The 19,008-nt window shown below is 36.6% G+C and overlaps 1 protein-coding gene across 4 annotated transcripts in view; it reads left to right on the top strand.

Annotated features, from left to right (window-relative positions):
- SPAG16 (sperm associated antigen 16) overlaps window positions 1-19,008 on the top strand; it is a 738,021-nt gene that overhangs the window by 571,671 nt on the left and 147,342 nt on the right. The window lies entirely within an intron of this gene.

The following is a 19,008-nucleotide window of genomic DNA, read 5'->3' as shown; positions in this document are numbered from 1 at the left end:
TAGAAGGAGATATGTTTTCACAGCCAGCTGACCTAGATTTGCCACAATAGCAGAGAACCCTGACCCTTGATTCCAGGTATTATCAATATGATCAGTGCCCCTGGTTGATTCATTACTGGTACTAATGCCCGTAGCAAAAATGTCTTGGCTTTCCCCAGAAATGTTAGCACTTCCACCTTGAATTAAGCCTAATTGAGGTTATTAACCTGCAGCCTTCCACAGTCAATAGTGTTATATGATATTAATTTGACACCAAGAGCCAGACTCCAGTAAAGTACTTGTATTTTTTAAATGGATGTAACCTCAAGGAAGTTCTTAAAATCCATCTACTGTATTTGTCACTTGACCTTTACAAACTCCACTATTTCACTATTCTCCTTGTCAAGAAAAATTGGGAATTTAATGTTTGCAATGAATACCAGATGTTGAACAAGATCACCATCTGCAATCAATACTGCTTCCTACCTTTACCTACGCCTGTTTGATCAGCTTGAGTAAGTGTGATTTGTAAAAGCTGAAACTCAGGACCGGGTTAGAAGGTGATGGAGGAAAGAGAAGAAGGGCCATGTCTCCAGTCAGCATTGTAAAATATTCATTAACGACTGTGTTTCCAGATCCTCATGATCTGGAAACAGATCATGATCTGATTTTTAATAATGCTGCGTAAAATACTGGCCCTGTTTTGACCTGGCCTAAAAATGTTTCTAGGCTCTAATTAGAACACCACATAACCATATGTTTAAATAGAGGTAAACATATTCATGTTACTTCCCCAAAAATATACCTCTAAGCATCGTAAGTAATTGGAAAAAGAAAGAATTGTTCAATAAATGATTTGGAGGCATTTGGTTACCCTGCTATGATGGAAATGATGTTGGTGGTAGTAGTAATGAATTCCTACCTTATGCCATTTACCAGCAGAATTACAAATGGAATAAAGACCTAAAGTTACTAATTAAAGTCTTCAGAGATTTAAAAGAACTAAGGGTGAATACTCATATTGCTTTAGGTTGGTTATTCTAAAAAAATAAAATTAAAAAGTAGCAGATATATATCTACATAAATTAAAATAAATGTACCTCAAACAAAATAATATACATAAAATTGAAATTTAATAAAGTATTTATTTGTAACATAACAGAAAAATGAAAAACTTTAATATATAAAGAGGTGAATATTATTAACTTATAAAGTGTCTTATGAACTCTGGCTGGTGCGGCTGAGTAGATTGAGCACCAGCCTGTGAACTGAAAGATCACCACTTCGATTCCCAGTCAGGGCACATGCCTGGGTTGTTCTCCAGGTCCCCCCCTAGTAGGGGGTGCATGACAGGCAACCACACAGTAATATTTTTCTCCCTCTCATTCTCCCTCCCTCCCCTTCTGTCTAAAAATAAACAAATAAAATATTTTTTAAAAAAGAGTCTTTATGAGTCAATAAGAAAGAAAGACATAATAGAAAAACAGGGCAATAGACAAATACATCACAGAGAACATAAATGAGCAGTGTACATGTATGTAAAAACTCAACTTTGGTATTAAAAGTTGTCCCAATTAAAAGTTTTTAAAAGAGTAATGACCCTCTATTCCTATGAAAAAATGAGCACTTTTGTCTACTATTACTAAGAGAATCTTTCATTGGTGGGTGCAAACAAGTATATATCAAAAAACCTTACAAATATGTATATTTTTGACCCAAAAATTCTATTACTAGAATTTTTTCCAAAGGATATAATTAGGCTTAATACAAAGTTATCTGTAAGATGGCCATTATTTGTAATAAAGAAATAACAGAAAGAGCCACAATTTAGAATTTGTAAATATATTTGTATGTGTCTGTATCCATATATGTAGATATGACATTCATATGAATAACTATGTGATTGTTTAAAATCACATCAATGTAGTATATTTGACAAAAAAAAGGGAAGATGTCTTAATGCATTTAAGTGATTAACAAAGGCACTATATGTTCTATCATATTGACCTTGAAGTTGATAATGAGTGTACAGATGATCCTGTTGCAAGAAATTTTTAAAACTTTATTTTTTGATTCTCATGTATACTCCATTTCCCCATAATTATCATTTAATCAGGAAAAATTATTTTCAGTAAGGAGGGAGTAAACCTACATTAGAAGTTATTAACCTAGATCATTTTGTGTATTAGAATCACCAAGGGAGCTTTTAAAAAAAATTCTGACACTTACCTTGACTTGCTGAAATAAAATATGTTTTTGTGTTTTGTTCTGTTGTTGATGTTTTTAACATGGTTTTGAAGTGATTCTTAAGTGATCAGGCCAGTATCAATCCACAGTGGCATTTGGGTACAATAGCCTTTGAGGAAAATAATATTAACTTCTCAGGATTGTGTGAGAACTAAGTGAAACGATGTCAGTGATCCAAGGATGATAGGTGACTACCATATAGCTATAGCCTATCTCCAGTAAACTTGCCTCTGTAAGGTTTTACCTCTGTTGGAAGAGTCTACTGTAAGCAGTGTGGTAGCAATGGCTACATCCCTGTAACACCTTTACTTCCTTCTTGTGGTAACAAACTCCAGCTCTCTGAACAGGCATTGAATTAAATCTCCACTGCATGGAGAAAGTCAGACTGCTGAGGGACAGACTGAAGTCTCCAAGCAGAGGGTGTAGCACAGAGTGAGAATGGGTAGAGTTTTACTTCCAGAATCATCCCAGCTAGAACTACCCTTGCCCTTTTCTGTCCTTTGGTTAGGTGGACAAAAAAAAAAAGCCATCCACTTCTTTTTAATTTGATTATGATTTCTTTCCCTTGAAACTGAAAGATTCCTGACTAATAGTCAATGAACATTCAATTTCAGGACCCCAGGCATTTTGGGGGGAAATAATGAAACCCCACAATTCTGTGCCTGGAATATCGTGATATAGAACTCCACACAAACAAACTTTCCATTTCCAAGGTTAACCTTGGATGCACCATGGGCCACGATTATTGTCAACACTGTCAAAGACTTTTTTCCCTTCCCCATCGAGTACTTTGTTCTTCTTGTGATTGTGTGTTCCCTTCATCATCTACTGCCTGACCAGCTCAGCCTGGACCGCTTCTTACCCTTACTAACCTTTCCTTTATCCTTCCGGATTTGAAGATAATTTCAGAGTTGGTAAGGAAATTTATAATCTTTCAAAATTCGGTCCATTTGGCTTCCATTTACCTCCTACAGACTCAGCCAATAATACATGAACCATATTCCATAATGCTTTCAACCCTATCTAGTTTTAAAACAGACTGCTTCTCCATATATCCACACCCCCAGTTTTGTTTATACAAATGTTCACAGAAAGTTGCCACTTATTCCTGCATTTCAGACGAGGAGGATGCCACAGAACTCATGTACCTTGAGCAAACTGAAACCACCCCTGGACAGGCAGGGAGCCATGCCAAAGCCGGAGCTGGAGCCCAGCTGCCAGAATTCTGCCTCCACCCCAAGGGAGCAAGTGCGGGTCTATGGCAGGTTTCTCAACTATAGCACTGTTGTTGGCATTTGGAGCTGAATATTCAATGTGCAGGAGCTGTATAGCCAGTGGCACCACTTTTGTGACAAACAAAAGTATCTCCAGCCTTTGACAACTGTCCCCTGCTGTATGTGTGTGTGTTGGGGGAAGGACTGTGGCCAGTAGAAAATGACTTCTATACAAAGAGAAAACTTACCTGGTAACTAAAAAAATCAGTTCCATTCATACAAGATTAGATAATATTAGATATAATATTGTCTCCTCTGAATAATAGGTGAGGGCCTCCCTCGTCTTCAGAGAGCTGAACCAGTCTTAACAGGTCCTGACCTTTATAACCTAATAAGAATCTATTAGAAGTGAAGCTGCTAGGTTACTGTGATCTATTTATAGGTTTGAATTTTTAAAAGGGTCTTATTTTCTTCGGAGCCCTATTATTTTCATAGTCTGAGTTAAAACTTTTTCACTCATGAGGTCTTTTATGAGAAAGCACAGGTTCACTTTTCAAACCTAAATCCCTGCTATTGCTTTGCATGTGTCCTCTGTCTGGACATGTCATTTTTTTAATTCTATGGAAATAAATGACTTCTAATATTTCCATGTTATTCATACATGCTGGCACCTCTGCTTAAAATATCCTTCCAGATCTTCCATATTTTCTCTGGCATATTAATTCCTGTAACATTAAAAAACTTCCTTCAACTACTGTTCCTTGCTGATTCTTCCCCTGATAGGCCAGTTGGCTCCCCTCCTCTCTGATTCATGTCATAGTGGTTATTCTGTCTTATAAATGTCTGTCGGTTCTTTTAACCCATCTCCCATGAGACACTTGAGGGCTATATCTTATTTACATGAACATTTATTTAGAATTAAGAAATTATAACACACGACTGGAATTTTAAACATTCAGGATCCTTCTTTCCTAAGATTTCTTCAGTCAATTCACTGGAAAGACTTCCGTGGAAGTAGCAACCTGGCTTTCCTTGCCATTTAGGATGCTCTGCAGCTCACCGCATCTCACAAAATGTCTTTGTAATTGGGGGGCCCAGAGCTTAAGATATATTAGCTTTATGGTAAATCTACCTCTTTGAAACTAACCTTTGCGTCTCCGATGCCCAGAACAATAGTTGGACTATAGATGGCATTTAATAAATGTGAGTGGTAACAATATTGAATTTTATTTGAATGTTAAGAACTTTCCTCACCATTTTTGTGCTCTAGAAAAAAAGACGTACTTCAAAGAATCACCTTCCCAACATTACGTAGTGAAGACAAACGGGTGTCCCCTGCCTTGTTTACATACAGTAAAGCCAGACACAGATCCTCTATTTTCATTCCTGGCCTCAGAAAGGACTAGCTGAACTTGTCTCCACTGACCAAGTAGAAGAAAATGATGGTTAACCAAACCTTGGTTAAGTTTATGTCCTTCCTCCAGGACCCATAACTTTGGGTCATTTTCACCCTCAGCCATCATATTGCTTTTTCTAAGAGAACATTGGCCCCAGGGTAAAACATTCTTTGACCTACTATCCTACCCTTCCAGCCTTTTGTCCCTCTTGCCCATGCCTGGTTCTTTCTGGCTTTGTTTACTCCTCTATAGAAGAATCTCTTTGTCTAACTCTTGAGAAGCTTGCAGTCCTGTTTTTTTTTTAATTTTGTTTTTCAAACAAAGTTGGCATTCAATATTATTTTATATTAGTTTCAGGTGTGTAGCATAGTGATTAGACAATATGTAATTTACATCCCCCTGATAATTAAAGTATCTACCTGGCACCATACATAGTTTTACAATATTATTGTTTATATTTCTTATGCTGAATTTTACATCCCCATGATGATTTTATAAATACCAATTTGTATTTCTTAATCCCTTCCCCATTTTCACCCAGTCCCCCCATCTTCCCCACTCTGGTGACCATCAGTCCGTTCTTTGTATCTGTTTGTCTGTTTCTGTTTTATTTGTTCATTTATTTTGTTCATTATATGAGGTCTTTCCAAAATAAGTCCAGCCATTGTTAATATAATGAGAATGGTTTGTGTTATATGGATGTAACCTGGCATCTGAAGAGAGTGGACTGGAATGCACATGTGGGAACAATGATGACTTTCACTATACTAGTCAGTAGAGACAGTAGACACCATTGAGTGAACATGTGTGCTGTGTGGCTATCACATTCAAAATGAGTAAGGAGAGCAACATATTTGCATCAAATTTTGCGTTAAGCTTGAATATTCCTCCACGGAAACTATTCAGATGATTCAGAAGTCCACAGCTATGGTCAACTAGTGATCGGCAGCTTCATCACAACAATGTGCCCACTCATGCATCACATCTCATGCAGAGTTTTTTGACAAAACATCAAATCACCCAGGTGACTTGGCCCCCCTACATCCCAGATTCAGCACCCATGACTTCTGGCTTTTCCCAAAACTAAAATCACCTTTTAAAGGGAAGAGATTTCAGACCATTGATGATTGAGAAAAATACAATAGGTCAGCCGATGTCTGTTGGGAGAACTGTGTGAGGTCCCAAGGTGCCTACTTTGAAGGGGACTGAGGTATCATTGTCCTATGTACAGTGTTTCTTGTATCTTATATATTCTTCAATAAATGTCTTCATTTTTCATATTACATGGCTGGATGCCTTTTGGACAGACCTCATATTCCACATGTAAGTAAAATCATACGGTATCTGTCTTTCTCCAACTGACTTATTTCACTTAGCATAATAAACTGTAAGTCTGTCCATGTTGTGGCAAATTATGAGATTTCATTCCTTTTCGTGGCTGAGTAATATTCCAATATATATGTGTGCCACCACTTTTTTACCCACTCGTCTATTGATGGGCTTTTGGGTTTAGGAAGCTTACAGTTATTAAGGTCACAAAGGCCCCCCAATTTCAGTAATCCCTTTCCTGAGCCTCAGAGGAAATTGCTTTCCCCTGGATTTTGAACAGTCCCTCCCTACTAAGTCTGGATTTGCTTTTTATTTGACAGTCGAATTACTAAAAAAAAAAAAAGGTATTACTAAAAAAAAAAAAGGTAAAAAAGAATGAATAAAGGTGAAATTCTATCAAAGTAACCAGCTTCCCTTGTAACTATTGTGTGGCTGCAATGGTAGCATTGTCACTTGCTTCCTGATCCCATGTGACAACTGTTCTATCTACTACCATCTAGTTCTCTGTCCCTCATAACTATGTTAATTTGTCAATATTATCAAAGAGTTCTAACCTCCATCTTTATTTTGTCTTAAATCTCACCTTTGACATCACCCAGTGTAGATTCTAATCCATTTCAGACTTTTTCGTGGCTTGGTTCCCAAGGAAACCTGACCTCTTTTCAGCAGTTTTGAGGAGATAGGTTTGTTTTGAAAGGCCTAATAGGTACTAATTCCAAAAAGCTGGGCAAAGATCATTCCAGATGCAAACAATGATATGTACAATTTTGAAGGTTGAAATTGTGAATTCATGCATGAGGATGATACAATTAACTTCAGTTTTTGAAATATTTTTTACTTATTAATTTTTAGACAGATGGGAAGGGAGGCAGAAAGAAAGGGAGAGAAGCATCAGTGTGTGATTGCCTTTTGCGCACACCCTGCTGGGGACCTGGCCTGGCCTGCAACCCAGGCATGTGCCCGGAATGGGAACTGAACCATCGACCCTTTGGTTTGTAGGCCAGCACTCAATCCACTGATCCACCCCAACCAGGGCAACTTAATTTTAGTTTAACTTGGTAGAATAATGAGAGTAGTTTGGTAGTATTCAGGTGATGGCCTTAATTATTAGAGAGAAGTGATTGAACTTGATACAAAAGACCAAAATACTGAAATGCTTGACTGTGATGGGGACATGATGAAACTGTTCCTAAACAGTATTCAATGGATATTAGTTTTAGTGGAGGTAGGAAGACAATCGAGAACAGGGAAAATCAATCGATAAATAAAAGACTGAAGAAATAATGCACTGGGGGGTGATCAGGATTCTGACTGACAGGGCTGCTGTAAAGAAAGAAGCATGTTAGGAAGAGTTATTGATTGGGATCAAGATTGTGAGCTGTTTTTTATGTGTGAAATTTCAGATATTGGCAAAATACACCCCCATACTATTCTATAGTGAATGCAAAAGTGCTGGAACTGTAATTTGGGAGACATTAGAATTCTGTCACTAAAATATTTTGAAAGAATCCATGGTTGTTAAAAAAAATTCTAGAGCACCAAACACCTTTGCAGTACTAATATATTTCTCAAATTTGGGGTAACATTTTAGTGTTTTTTTTTTACTTTTATAAATATATGTTAATTGAATTTTTAACTGATTTTACAACTTCATGTTAATTATAAGATTTAGACAGGCTTATTTAGCACTAAATGTTTTGAACATTTAAGGACAGTTAACATTTGAATAAGCTTCAGAACTTGAGGTACAGTTTTGAAATTATTATTTCATTGGTTGAAGTTATTGTGATGAAGAGATGTGGATGATAAAATGCTACAAAGGCACCCTGCGCAGACACAGGCATATAAAAATGTGATTAAGATAGTGTTAAATTATAGGGTCATTTTAATAATCATTATTTTATAGATTAAAAAATACAAACTTCCTCAGACATTAAAATCCATTATTTCATATAAGGAACAATGTTTTGTAAGAGCCTGGTGGCAGATTTAATACAACCTCACATTTTAATAAAAGTGTTACCAAGTTTTAGTTATTAAAGATTCAAAAAGATTAACATTTTAGATATAAAAAGAGCAAGGCACCAATCGATTTAATGGGAGATAAAGGGTAAAACATGGGATGCTCAGGCTGTAAAAATCCAATTATTCCTATTACTTACTCTGCCTACATTAGGCCATCATATTTTAGTGCTATCCCATGCCTCACTTGTCTTGCTGCCTCTTATCAGAACTCCTGTTTGCATTTTAATTGACTTGGGGAAACGCAAAGGAAAAAAGAAAAAGAAGTTGTAAAATTAAAGAAGCGACTCCGCTTGTTTGCCCCTCTCTGACTATGTTACGCCGATGCTTTGAATACTGTTGTGCTCCCTATCGGTCTGTTTTTAAATTATCTCTCCCAAGCCTACAAACATTTTATGAAAGCTTATGTCGTCACCCCTAAGACTGCTCAACCCATAGAAGAACCTTATTAGACTTAATTGAATCAGCTCCCACTAGGCTATACACATTTTTCACATGGTGAAATAATGGACCGCTGATTTGTTGGGTTACATTTTGCAATAATTTAACGTCTGTATACTTCAGTTTTCTCATCTGAAACTGGGAATGGTGAGAGCTGCTTTGTAAGACAGGTATGAGAAAGGTTAATGTCCGGGCATGCCTGAAGACGAGCTCTGTGGGCTCGCCGTGCGTTGTCTCCTGGTGTTTCCTTGTGATTCCCGAGGTGGTTTTGAAGTTAACTTCAGGGGCAAACTTCTTGATTTCAAAACCACCCTTAAAAATTATCAAGAATCTCAAAGACTTCTTGCTTATTTAGATATTTCTAATACTATATTTTAAATTAAAATTTAAATGTATGCCTATTTTAAAAATAACTATAGTAAACTCCATTCTAACATTAAAAAATTTACAAAAATCTGTATTTTCCAAAACAAACAAACAGGAATATTGGCATTATTTTACAGTTTTTAAACCTTTTTTACTGTCTAGTATAAGAGCTACAGATTCTAATATCTGCTTCAATATCTAATATCTGCAATCAGTCTTTTGTAATATATTGTTTTGGTTGAAGCATAGAACGAAAATCAGGTCTCCCACAGATCTTTGGTTGGACAAGGGAAGACCTCAAGGACTTGGGGACCCTCAGAAGTCTTGAAACCACGCCTTGAGAATTACTGTCCTAGGAAATAGAAGAAAAAGGAGGAGGGAAGACCGTTTTCAATGTTAGGTTCAAACCTGGGGAAACTGGACAAGAGAATACTGGAGACCTGAAGGCAAAAACACTTTTGTCTTCAAGCTGCCTTTCACCTGGTTGTCTGTCCATGGTTCACTGCCCACCCCGACCTGGCTTCTGCTGAGACCATCAGAGCTCCACTCATATGACCAAAGAGACTGGAAAGAGGACAAGAGCTACTTGTGTAGTAACATATTCATGTCAAGGAAGTTTTACTACAGTTTTGGTTAAATGTGGTTTGATTTTTTATTAACTACTCTATATTCTCGATCAAGGGAGATTTAACATTTGCTGTTTCACAAGTGGTCACGGAGTAGCATGGCATGTACTCACTTGTACTTTTGCTGAGGCCTGCGTTTGGAACAGCCCTCAAGACTGGTATGCAAGGGTGAGTGGGCTTGCATACCAGTCTTGGGTTTAATGGATTGAATTCACTGATGGTGACTCTTCTTGGGGAAACTGCTCCTAGAATATTTAAAGTCATTGTTGGAAGTCTTGAGATTTGGGAGAATATTGCTGTTTTGTGAAAAATTACTTTGGGAAATTTGAAAGCCAACTACCAGTCTTGGTAATGGAAGCAAAGAGAAAGTAAAACTAGTGTATGGTACTTGTTAAAAAAATATGCCACATTTTACTTTGGTTGAATATTTATAAAATAATTACCTAAAGTGATAACTAAATTTAAGCTTTATAATATTCTATTGTGATAATTAGATATAATTTGGGTATTCAGAAATTTGGGCATTTGAGCCCTAGCTGGCATAGCTCAGTGGACTGTGTGCGGGCTGCGAACCAAAGTGCTGCAGGTTCGATTCTCAGTCAGGCCACATACCTGGGTTGCAGGCCACAGCCCCCAGCAACTGCACATTGACGTTTCTCTCTCTCTTTCTCTTTCTCCCTCCCTTCCCTATCTAAAAATAAATAAATAAAATCTTAAAAAAAATAAATTTGGGTATTTGGAAATGTCAGGAGTCTACTATATTAAATCAATTTTTAAATTTAGAATATTAGAATAATCAGTGTTGTTTTTTCTCAATTTGGTGTGGTTTGGAAATCTTTGATTAAAATCTAATTATTAAGAGACGTTGGAAAGTTTTTATTATTAGTTATATTGGGCCTTATCTATAAAAACATTGATAGAGTAAGACACAAGCAATTTTTCAAGTGGAGATATCACCAGCTTAAATACATAATGTTTTGCTCATATTACATTTTCTGTACTATCTCTAATTTAAGATAATTTATTAAGGATTAAATTTAAAAGGCTTGGAACAATACTTGGCATAGTATACAGTGCTACATAAAATTTGCTGGTTTTATACTTTCATACAAATAGCAGTAAAAAAGTGAAAAGACAAAAAATATATAATGTATTGAGTGCCTGTTCTTGTGCCAGTCACTATTTTAGGCACGGGGATGGGGTGCCCGGAATAGAGCTGGATTGCATATGGTACACCGTGCAAAACTATGTTCCATACATAAAATTTCCCCAATTCTTAGAAAAACTTCTTAGAAAAAATTCTTACTAGCTTCCCTCTCTCTGTGTGTTTAATGTAATATGCATGCATTTCCTCTCACTAAAAGCAACTGTGCTGTATGGCACGTTGACAGATGATTTCCTCTGTCTCAGATGGGCCAACTGTTCTTTAGATGCCATTAGCTGATGACACCAGCTTAAAGAGTATAACCTTATCAATAAACTTAATAGGTTTTAAAAAACCTACTGATAGAGTCATCCTCCAGAGAAACACATTTTAATCATTACATTTGCTTATAGCCCATTTCTGATTGTTTATTTTATAGAGCATTTCTGATGGGAAATTTTACATGTAGATAAAAACACTTAATACATGAACATAATTAACTTTAAATGAATACAAGAATAAGACATTTAAAAATAGTAGACTTTAATATGATTTTATATCAAGTTTAGCTTAAATGTCATTACCAGTAACTACTTAAACTTCATAATGAGAAAGTTTACATGTTTTTTAAAAGCCTTGAGTCCTTGATCCAGATGCTCTTTTATCTAATAGTCTAGAACCTTCACGAAAAAATCCGCCTTGCTTCTCAGCCTGCCAACAGCCATAGAAAACTTGCTTGATTCTTCTTCTGGCTGGTTCAGAATCGTTTCAGATATTGGAGATTACCTAAGTACTGTTTGCTTGAGGTATGAAATCAACGTTTGACTGATTTCAATTGCATTTGAGCTTGTTAATTTTCAAGCAATAAAATTCTTTCATCCTCAGTCTGGAAAGACTCATTACATGACCTGAATGTTTGACACTGCCACCCTCATCCCCACCAAAGCCCTCTCAGATCCTCCCCCCGCCCTTACACCTCTCACATCCAAGCAGAGTTAAGCATTCCTTTTCTGTTATGCCTACTATGATTGTGGAATTTGCATCACAGCTAAATATACTATACTAAATTGTAAATTTCAAAGGGAATCAAAAGCTTCTGTTGGGTTTCTCTAATGCTTAGGTGAGTGCCAGGGAAATAATAACCCCTCAACAAGTGTTTATTGGAATCAACTGATTAATTAAGGTGTGTTTTTTAACTTAAATGCAAAACAAAATTAACACGGTAAAAAGATTTCTGCCACATGGTGGATGTATTTTATTTCCCAGTTATTTCTTATTTTATTTATGTGTTTCGGGAATACATACACCTACCATATTTTTTTCCCCATATGGTTGAAAAGCAATGATGCCATTTCCATACCCCAGGGTGGTCATGTGATCAGGGCTTTTAGAGCTTCATCTGCATCTCAATTGCTTAATTATGAGAGCCAACGTATTCCTTTATTTTTCTTTAGATAATTCCAGTTGGATGTCAAACACACTCAACAGCATACTGGTTAAAACACCGTCTGCATTTTAGAACTCCCCCATCAGAGGTACTCATCAAGTTCACATTCTTCAGCTCTCTCGTGCTTTCTGAACTACAGTTTATATGCAGATGCAATGCTTTGTTCTGTTGCCTCATCCGCCAGAAACTTTGCAACTCCCACAGCTAGTTTTTATTTATTTTTCCTTTCACAATGTTTCAGGTATTTTGAACAAAGCCAAACTATTTTTAAACAAAGACTTAGGGAATGGTAATTTCTTTGTAGCTTGTCTCGTTTCTTCCTTGAGTGTCTAATCTCCGAGGATATTTTCCCCTCCATTTCTTTTTCTCGCACTTGACATTTGTCTTTATTTTCTCCAGTGATTTACTTTTCGGCCCAATTTCCTTCCTCGAGATAAAAACAAAAGTATCAAGCTTCAGCAATATTCACCTTTAAATGACGCTCACAGTGGTCAAAGTAAAATGTCTCACTGTAAGTCATGGATAGTGATAATGGCTCATCTTTTAACTCTGTTTATTAAAAGAGGGAAACTGCTAAAGAGTATATATTTGTTCCTTTCAAATATATTTATGTTGCTCCTGTTTCCTCCCTACTTATACATCAAAAATAAGATAAAATAAGATTTTTGCATTTCAAAGCCTATGTACACCCCAACCTGGCTTTAGAACTCTATGCAGCAGAGGAATGATAAAGACAGCCAGAAAATTCCTATCCTACCTTTATTATTTTCACTTTAGAATTTCAGTTACATGCTTATTAGTATACATTCATCTCATGTTTTGGAGTTTTGGTTTTAGAACTGTCTGAGGTTCACAGAAACACTGAGAGGAAGGCACAAATATTCCGTACACCCACTTCTCCCGCACATGCGTAGCTTCCTTCATGATCATCATCCCCCGCCAGAGTGTCCGTTTGTTGCCATGGATGGACCTACATTAAATCACCATGGTCGCCCAGAGTCCACAGTTTACCTTGGAGCTCAGTCTTGGGGGTTGTACATTCTGGGGGTCTGAACAAATATATAACGCACATCCATCACTGTAAAAACAGCACAGCATTTCCACTAACCAAAAAATACTATGTGCTCAACGACCCCCTAACCACAACCCTGGGTAATCCTGTTTTGTTTTGTTTTTGTAGTTGTCTCTATAGTTTTCCCCTTTTCAAAATGTTATGTGTTTGGAATCAGATGATATGAAGCCTTTTCAGATCAGCCATCACTTACTAATATGCACTTAAGCTTCCTCCATGTCTTTGCATGGCCTGTTAGCTCATTTCGTTTTAGTGATGAATAATATATCAGTGTCTGGATGCACCACAGTTGATCAATTTGTTCCCCTATGGAAGGACATCTTGGTTTCTTTCAAGTTTTGCAATTTTAAATAAAGCTGCTATAAACAACTGTGTGCAGATTTTTGTATAGAAACATAAGTGTTTCTCTTTGGAGTGAATACCAAAGAGCTTGATTGCTGGATTGTATGGTAAGAGTATATAGGATTTTTTAAGAAACCCCTAAAATATCTTCCGAACTGGTTGGACCATCTTCCGTTCCCACCAGCACAGAATGAGTTCCTGCTGCTCCACGGCCTCGCCAGCCTGTGATATTGTCAGTGTTCCTTATGTTGGCCCTTCTAATACATGTGTGGTGGTATCTTGATTTTCATTTCCCTAATGACACATGGCATGGGTAATCTTTCGTATGATTTTTTGCTGTCTCTGTATTTTCTTCGGTGAGGAGTCTATTCAAGTCTTTGGCCCATTTTTTAAATCAGATTCTTTATTTTCTTATAGCTGAGTTTATAGCTGAGTTTACTTTGTATATTTTGGGTAACAGTCCTTTATTAGATCTGTATTTTGCAAGTATTTTCTCTCAATCTGTGACTGTCTTCTCATTCTCTTGACATTGTCTTTTGCAAAGAAGTATTTTATTTTTAATGATGCCTAGCTTATCACTTCTTTCATGGATTGTGCCGTTGGTGTTTTATCTAAAAATTCATTGCTTTGTTTCATTTTTAATGAGTGTAGCACTATTTTTAGAGTGTTAGTTTGATTAAACAATCAGCCAACAGTAAGAATTATTTTAGAATTAGTAAAGTGTCAGTTGCCATATGTATGATATATATCTTTTAAAAATTGGGAAATGACTGATTATTCATTTAAATAGAAATATTTGTGCTTTTTTAATCCTCATCTGAGGACATTTTTTTCATTGCTTTTAAGAGAGAGAGGAAAGGGGAGAGGTGGGGGGTGGAGAGAGAGAGAGACATTGATGTGAGAGAGAAACTGTGGTTGCCCTCTCATGCACACCATGACCAGGGATCAAACCCGCAACCTGGGTGTGTGTCCTGACTGGAAATTCAATCTGTGACCTGTCCATCTATGGGACAGCACTCCAGCTGAGCCCCACTAGCCAAGGGTGTTTGTGCTTTTTGACATTTAGTGTGATATTCAGTGATACTGAATATGACATTCATCTCTCAGAGTTAATGGCTTTGATTATTTACCAAATAACTAAGATTAACACATATTAAGAATTTAGTTTTCTTTCTGTAATGAACTCAATGTTTATGCCCCCCCAAAAAAAATTCATATGGTGAAATTCTAACCCCTAATGTGATGCTATTAGGATTGGCCTTTTGAAGGAAATTAGGTCATGAGAAGGGAGCCCTCATGAATGCAATCAGTGTCCTTGCAAAAGAGACCCCAAAGAGCACCTTACCCTCTTATGTCATGTGAGGTTACAGCAAAAAGACAGATATCTGTGAACAAGGAGGTAGGTTTTCATAGGACACTGAATCTTTCAGTGTGTTGATCTTGGAATCCCCAGCCTCCAGCACTATGAGAAGTAAAATTCTGTTGTTTATAAGCCACTCAATTTATGGTATTCTGTTACAGAAGCATGAGCTAAGACACTTGGTATTATTACATGATATGGAAGATGACTTATGTTCAGCCAAAAATAATCTTGCCATCCATACAAACTCATTAACTCTTGTTCAGTCAAATTATAATTTGACCTTCTGCCCTGGAAGGTGTGACTCAGTTGTCTGGGCGTAGTCCTGCAAACCAAAAGGTCATGGGTTTGATTCTCTGTCAGGGCACATGCCTGGGTTGCGGGTTTGGTCCTTGGTTGGTGCACACTCAAGAGGCAATCGATCAATGCTTCTCTCTCACATCGATAGTTCTTTCCCTCTCCACTTAACAGAGGAGAACTGATAGTTCTCCTCTCTCTAAAATCAATAAAAGAAAAAAATTAAAATTTATCATTTTACATTTTTCTCTCAGAAGCAAGTTTTTATCGATCAGTCAATAAAAGAAACACAGAATCCAAGGTAATGCTTTTTATTTAAAATAAACATTTATTTTGTTTTATACATTGTGACATAGTTGTTTACCATGTAGAATACTCACTACTATTAATATAATTATCAGAAAGAGTGTCAGAAACACCTATTTTTGTTAAAGATTTTATTTATTTATTTTTAGAGAGAGAGGGGAAGGAGAAACAGAGAGAGAGAGAGAGAAACATCAATGTGCAGTTGCTAGGGGCTGTGGCCTGCAACCCAGGCATGTGTCCTGACTGGGAATCGAACCTGCAATGCCTGGTTCACAGCCCACACTCAATCCACTGAGCTACGCCAGCCAGGGAGAAACACCTATTTTTGATGCAGTACTGTGACTAACCCAGCTATAACATATATTTTCAAGATATTCACCTCAGGAGGCACCTATGCTGGGATTCCCTAAACTTACTGCCCTTGAAAGTTACCCAGAACTTATACAAAATGCTCACTGGACAGGTTAAATACCAATTAAATAGCAGTCTATGTAGATGGGCTTTGGGTTACACTTCTGAAAACTCCCCAGGTACAATCAAGGTAAAATACCATTTATTTGGGTCAAATGGATGTTCAGAATCTTACTGTTAAATTTTTAGTCAGTTGTTGAGAAATATTTTCTTTATAAAAAGACATTCACTTAGTGTTGGTGGAAATGACAGATTTTTTCCTTTTATTTTAAAACATGAAATATGTTCTAGAAACCCTTGATAATCACAAACATCTACATTTTAAAAGAGTCCCATTGTTTGGAACTATTTCTGCTGGTTTAGATTTTCCTGGGTGGACTTTGTTTCACTGGGAGATAATCTATGTTCAGCCTTAACTCAAAAAATGAAAGCTTTTTTTCAGAAAGGCTTGTGGCATACAGGTCATTGGTAAAGAGCTGAAATTGAAGCATTCACTGATGTATCCATTATAATAATGAATACTACATTGTTATGAGATTTATTTTCCTAAAATAGTAATTCTCCCATATAGGCACTCTACAGTATTTTATTTTATGGTAGGGTCACTTTTAAACTTATTACTAAGTACATATAGTATATAAATGAAATCAAATAGGTAATAATGGACATAGAACAAGAGAGGGATTTAAAAAAAAAAAAACAAAATGAAACTTAGGTGCAGGCTTTGCTTCAGAACAAAAAAAAAAGCAAACTAATGGAATAGAATGTTTTATTAATTTAAGAGGTAGTTTTCCAGTAGTAAAAATAAAAACAATAAAAATAATTTTGGTACTATTTAAAAATAATTTTATCTGCACAGAATAAAGTATATATTCTATAAAATCCCCCCCTAGAAAAGATAATAAAACATCTATTCCAAGTTATACATTTTGAAATATTTACTAATGCCAAGTTAATTCTCACACTGTACAGCAGGTATAAACATGAATCAGAGATGACTTCTGCCTTGAGGTAATTAAGTATTTTGTGGATGATGTAGATGTATACACACGAATTGCACACGGCCAGCATTGAAGCACTGAGCAAGGCTGCCCCAAGAAAGAGGCATTTGAAATGGGTTTCAAAGGACAGGGAAAATTTTTCCTCAGGGAGAAGAATGAGTGAACTGAAATCAATAAAAATGTGCAGGAAGGCAAGCTGTTGAGTGAGTCCAGAACTTAAGAGTCCAAGTACAAAGAACGGCTGTCAGTGGGGTTGCAGTCACTTTGATGCCAGATCATGAAAAACCCTAAATGTCCTGCTGAGGATTCTGACCTTCTTCCCAGGGTCAATGAAATGCCATCCACACAATATAATTTTGAGCCGTTTAAGGCTTCTGATTTTTTAGCTACTTTCCTTGGCCTGACACCATGCTGTCTCCCTATAGCCATACTCGAGCTTTTTCTTTCATTATTCCACTTGCTAAATTACTAATATTTTTACAAAAAAATAAATCCATTTCTCTGAAATTAAAACAAAACCATGAATTCCCCATAAAGACATATGCATATTAGGACATATTTGTTATTCACATGAAGGATAAGTCATTATGATCGAGGTCTATGTTTCATCAATATGTTTAAGTACTTTAATTTGCTGTGTCTAAAATGTAGTCATTTTTCAAACACAATATTATTTTATAACATAGATTTTCAAGAAGCCTTGTGATTTCCTAACCAATAAATAATGCATACATCATATGAAAAGCTTGAGAGCTTATTCAGAGGAACTACTGGTGATTGCAAAACTGAGGGTTTGGAGAGGAGAGGCTGTACAAACAACCACCCTGAGAACAGAGGTCTGTTTGTTTCTTGTTGGTCAGAGAGCAAAATCAGCTTTGGTCTGAAGGTTTATTTTGTAATCCTGAGAAACTTTAAGTTTTTAAATGTTTCTGTTTTTTGAAAATGAACAAATAAATATTGCAAGCAAACATTCATTTATTTAACCAATATTTGTAAAGCACCCAATATCAGAAGGCACCGAACACACAGCAGTGAAACAGGGTAGAAGGAACCCTGACCTCATGGGGCTCACACTCTAATGGCAGTTGTCATCATTAAGGGCAGAGAGACAGTCAAACAATAATTACTGACCCCATGCGTGTAGTGTAATATCTGATTAAAAAAAAAAACCCGTGAGGATAAATGTGTGATGTTTGTTTTGTTCTAATCAGTTAAATTGACTATATTACTGAAAGCAAATTTACCAACTAAATGCCTATGTAGATACTCAGAAGCCATTACAAATAAGCTGGTAACACCATTCCTTTCATTTCGGCCCTTCACAGCCTAGAAATTACAGGTTTTTTGCCTAGCAAGGTAGTGATCTTGAACCAAGGCGTCTGCCCGACTACTTGTGGAAGAAAGCCAACAGCGAGACTTCAGTCCTTACTTAAATGTAGGCTGCAGACAGAATATGAAAAGGATTTTATTTGCAAATCACTGCATAACAAATCATCTTAAATTAATTGGATTAAACATGAAGTGTGTATTATTTCTCAAAAGACTCAGTGGATTTCAGCTGCCCTCACTTGCCCAGAGTTTGCTGGTGGGTTGGCAGAGGCTGGCTGGTCTAAGATGGTCTTAGCTGCCATGTTCAGCTCTGCCTTGAGATCTCTCATCTTATGAAAAGTCTGCCTAGGAATCTTCTGTGATGATGGTAGATAAGCTCAGGAGAAAAGTGAGAAACGTGCAAGCACTTTTCGAAGCCTCTGTTTGGGTCAAGTTTGATAACATTCTATTGGCCTTGGTCAAGCAAGTCACACAGCCAAGCCCCGATAGATAGATAGATACAAGGCTTAGGAAGCAGAGCTCTGACCATTTAGAAAAAACTAGTAGAAAAGCTTAAAGTCATAGGCAAAGAACAAACAAAACAAATGACACTAACCATAAACACAGAAAGCATTACAGCAACAATTTCTTTTTCAAGTGTCAAGTCTAGAAGACAAGCAACTTTCATTAAGGCCTTAT

The sequence above is a fragment of the Phyllostomus discolor genome, chromosome 4 (assembly GCF_004126475.2).
Source record: "Phyllostomus discolor isolate MPI-MPIP mPhyDis1 chromosome 4, mPhyDis1.pri.v3, whole genome shotgun sequence".
NCBI lineage: Eukaryota > Metazoa > Chordata > Mammalia > Chiroptera > Phyllostomidae > Phyllostomus > Phyllostomus discolor.
Note: the sequence above shows the minus strand (reverse complement) of the source record. Positions and strands in the feature narration are given on the sequence as shown.